The following is a 5,951-nucleotide window of genomic DNA, read 5'->3' on the forward strand; positions in this document are numbered from 1 at the left end:
TTTGTGTATATTTACAAACTCATATAATTTGAACCAGACCACAGCAATTCTATATACTACTTAATTTTATAAATTCATTAGGATATTAAATTATAACACATTACACACATACATACACAACACATATATATATAATAATATATATTTTATATAAAAATATATACCATAACATATTAATTATATACATGTTACTACATAGATACAACTATGAAACAAAATAAAAGTTTGATAATGTTTAACTTTCGTCATTCTATAATATAACATACATACAATACAATACATAATATACAATAATATATATATATATATATATATATATATATTATATATATATAATACTATATATATAATATATTATATATTACATTCAAGAAATCAAAACTTCCAAGACAGTATAAAATGATCAAGTTGTTATAGGTTGTAAATGTTCTGTATTCTTATAGTAACATGTTTATTATAATAATATAATATTAATTATGTATATTTATATATGACATATATATAATATATATATTATTATATAATACATATCATATAATCTTAGTTAAATCTCTAATGATTTATATCAGTATCGAAATGATTATTAATTTAAAATCCATGACGACATAAACGTCTTATAGATAGGTGTTATTTGCTTGTGTCGTAGTTATATTATATTTGTAATTGTATGTTGTATATGTATGTTATGATCATAATATACGTATTATTATATATAGTATAAAAATAATATACAATAATACATACTAATTAAAAACTAGATAAAGTAATACATATAATATTGGTTATATTACCATTATAATAGTAATATACATACATAATCAAATACGATTAAATTATGAAAAACAACACATATTCATATATTCATTATATATATACATTCAAAATATATATACTTAATATAAACTTTAGCACAAAGTTTATATATACATTTAATATTTTTTATTATACATTTTATATACTATATATTTATACTTATACCCAACATTATTATAATTACGTACACATACAAATCTAAAAACAAATATTATTCTTTATTTATACATATATATACGTTACATTTATTATATTATTATAATTAAATTACTAAACGCCAACACACTTTTTTATGAATTTTCTACAGATAAAATATACACACACAATTTTATCATAATATATTCTTATTACTATTAAAACTACTAACTAATTATTTAATAGATTTTAACTACGTTTAAATTTCTAACCTTATCAATTCTACATTTTTGATATATTCTTCTTCTTGATAATGTCTGATGATTCTTTTAACCATACTTTTCCTATTATTATTAGTAATGAAAAGTAAACATTCACTTTTACTTATTAATTAACCAAATCTATCTGAAAACCTTTTTATAATTTATATAACTAATTTAGTTTCAATTTTTATATGATATGCAATTTTCATATTTTTGATTTATATACTTAAATTTTCTGATTTATTGTTGGTTATTAAGGTATATAACTACTTTCTATAGCTCTAGCTTGGAGTTATGAATGATGGTTAACATTTTCTGCATTTAGTTACAACACTTTCTAATATGTCGAACTTTGTTATAATATTATAATTTTATGTATTGTATATATTTGATACTATACATAACTCCTTGCTAATCATAAAACATTATATATATAGTCATATACATAAACCAACACATATTATAAATGTATATTTAAACAACTAGACATATTATTATTGATAAATTTCATATAATTATGATATTTTGTTATACTGTACTATATATTTATACATAATTTTTATATAAATATATTAGTTATTAAAATTGAGATGAACATTATATAGTACATAATAATAGACTATTATATAATGTAAAGGTATATGTCAATTGATGTGAAAACTCAGTCGAACCTGTGAAAACAATGGTAAAATTTATCTGCATTTATATACAACAGCAAACATATTGATATGTGCATGAATGAATTTGGAAGACATTAACTAACTGAATGTGTTAAAGGTATAGTCACGTTTATTACTGAACATATTATACTGAAAAATTAATAGATTAAGAAAGTATTAACTATACATGATAATAATAATACATTGTATATTATTATATATAAATCATATTCATTATAATCTTGACATTAAATATATGTAACTTAATTTATATATAATAATCAATATATAAGTAACATGATTATTAATAGTATATATTTATTATAACAGTTATATAAATAACATATCACATAATATTTTTATAAACATAATATCAACACATATATATAAATTTAACTAATATAGTATAAGTGACTATAATTGGTTTAATTTTTTCTATTTATCAACAATACACACAAATACAAACACAAACCCAACAAAACAGTATATTATTAGTTTGTTGATTATGGTTTAATTACTCCTATTATACTATGTATTATGTAATAAAAATACATAATTACATAACATATGTATAATATTGATTGCATATAATTTTTAAATTTATATATCTATATATATAATTATATATACTATATATTAATATTATACATAACTATATAATAATTAAATATCAAAGACATCAAAATATTATATTATATTAATAATATGCATATATTATATATTTATATATATAGTATAATAAATATATTTAAATTTAATTCAGAACAATACTATAGTAGTATGTTCTTTATTTTGTTATTAACTAATATCACAATAAATAATTTATTTATAATCCTAGATATCATGTAACATTTACCATAATTGGTTTATTTAACATTCATACTAGTTACAATAATCCTTAATTCGTCAAAACCCGAGTATTTAAAACAGTGACCATAATTTTTTTGTCATTGTTGGTTTTTCCCAGTGAATGTGTCTTAAAACACATGTGCACAAGCTTTTTTATTTATGTTGCGTTATTTTTTTTTGTATAACAGTTTTAAGTACATGTATTATAGTAACATATTATTATACCATTCTCATTAAAAATTTTTTTTATTATATATTAGATATATAATTATAAATTAACTAATAATAATTTTTTTATATAATATATTGAAAATAATATCACCACACACTACATAACATATTACACTATATATAATAAAATATCTAGCACCACACACACAATATATATTAATTATAAATAAATATAAACAAACACACACACATAACAATCATAATAATATATACTACAATATAAATCCATAAATACATACCAATTAATATAATACATTTTCAACAATTTATAATACCTCATAAATATACTTAATATACATTTTTTATTTAATTTTCATTGTCACTGCATTTGACTAAACGTCAATACCATTGAATTTAGTTAAGTTATCTGTTTAAGCCAATATATGACTAGCAACTTTTCTTTCGTCTCATGGCAGATTAGCTTTCATGTTTCGTTATGAGCAAGCATTTTGTTTCAATTTCTTATTGAGTACCTAAATTCTTATACTTCTTTATTTTGTTTGCTAAAATCATTATAATATTTGTTTTGCTACGAATTATATAATCTTGCATTTCTGATAGATCGAATAAAAACATTAATTCATTAAGTATGACAATTTAAACTCTATAATTAGATTTTTCTTGTTGTTATTATATTTTCTCATAGTTTTGATAATGTACAATAATATACTTCTAAACTCTGGCTATGTAAAGTACTCCATATATGTTAGCACTGCTAATAACCAACACAACCAACACACACACACACACACACACACACACACATATATATACAACTAATATAAATACATATATATATATATATATATATAATATATATATTATTGATATATAGTATTATATACCATGAGTATATAACATAGTCATATAATATAATATATCATATATATAATTTGTGTGGTATTTATAAGGAGATACTAGGCAATGCTCATTGGAGCGAAAGTCGGTGTATGAGCTTGTTGTATTGTCCTAGTATTTCAGTTTATATTCTACAGAACTATGTCTAAAATGAATGTATAAAATGGTGTAAGTATGGAACTTATTGGCTGACAGTAAAATAAACTGAATCTGTGTTAGAAAGGTGATATGTCACGTTTGTATTTTGGAACATATATACTACATCGTATACCCGACCTTAAATACAATTAAGGAAAGAAATGTATGCATATATGCAGTATACAGACACGCAAACACATGTGCGTGTGTGTGTCTTTAAAAAGCATCTTCATTTCAAACTTTCAGTATACTGTCATGTTTACTGTTTGTTTTACTTAATTTTGACTATAAATTTGATTATATATATATATTAATTATTATCTTAAATTGATTAATTATATATATATTATAATATATATTATTATATTATATATAACATATATGCAACATATATATAAAAGTTTAAACCCAAGACCAACCAGGAACATAATCATAAATGTGTTGATAATTTTTAGTTCGTCGTACTTACACAACAACACACACACACACAACACACACACACTATATATAAATATCATACATAATAAATATATATATCACATACACATAAACAAAACTAAAACTAATATATACCATAAATGAAATGTATCAAAACTTCGCGAACTAACCATAATAATTATATAAATTGACTAATAATAGCTAAATATTGTATTATATATTATTAATATATGATATATATACAATATAACATATACATATACTATATACATAAACATATTATAACATCATATATATATATTAATATATATATATATAATATATTATATAATATATATATTATATATATTTATATATATAAATATATTAATTAATACTACTTATATAATACCATATTAATAAATTAAAATTCATAAACGAAATTACTTATGGTGATAATCTTTAATAGTTGTTATTTAAGCTATATCATGTAACATTTTTATTATTGATATGTTAATTTATTCATATCCATTATTATTTATTTAACATTTTCATATATTAATTTGCATATAATCCTATTCAGTAATATGTCTTATTTTGTATATAAACATCATATCGCCGACATATCATATCAAACTGGTTATAGAAAATGACACCGAGTACTATACGAATCTGTGATTCATCTGTTTTTATTTAAGATCATGTTGTGACGGTCTAATACTTGTTCACGATTATATTTAAAACATACAATAATCCGTTATACTTTGTAACTATGATATTGTTCACAGTTGTTATATAAAATGCAGCTTCACAAGTATCATAATATGATATATTAGTCATAATATATTTATATATATATATATATATAATTATACATGTATACATATATATGTATACATACATATATAAATACGTACACATACACAAATAAAAAATATACTATCATAATAATATAGCAATATCATAATAATAATATATATATAAATAAATATAATATACATATAATAACATACACAACACACCACACACACACACACAACACACACACACCAACGCACACACACACACATAATATATAATAATACATACATATATATAATAAATAATATAACATAAATAATATACATACACAAATTTTCAACACATAAATTTCTTAAACAACCATTACTTTAATACATCAATTGGTATTTAACATTCTAACATAACTCAATTATTATTAACACTAACTATTTTCCTTTGATTATGTTAACAATATAACTTCATAACACAATTCAAATTCACTTTATTTTTTTTATCCATAACATCCTACTAACATATTTTTTTCGTTACACCAACAGCTTTATCTTTCCAGCTTAAGACGTAAATTTTTCATTGAACTCCTACATTATTTCTTAAGTCTTCATTTTTTTCTATTAACCCAATACGAATCCGGCTCATGAATTTGGTTATTTTTTTTCGTTTCACTTTAAATGATTTCTTTCCAGAAGTTCGTAATTGTATTTTTGCAATTAATTATTATTTTTTTGATCGCAAGTAGGAACACAATATGCATATCTTGGTTTGAACTTTCATCTCCTTAATAGGACTT

Source organism: Penaeus monodon, chromosome 3 (assembly GCF_015228065.2).
Source record: "Penaeus monodon isolate SGIC_2016 chromosome 3, NSTDA_Pmon_1, whole genome shotgun sequence".
Taxonomy (NCBI): domain Eukaryota; kingdom Metazoa; phylum Arthropoda; class Malacostraca; order Decapoda; family Penaeidae; genus Penaeus; species Penaeus monodon.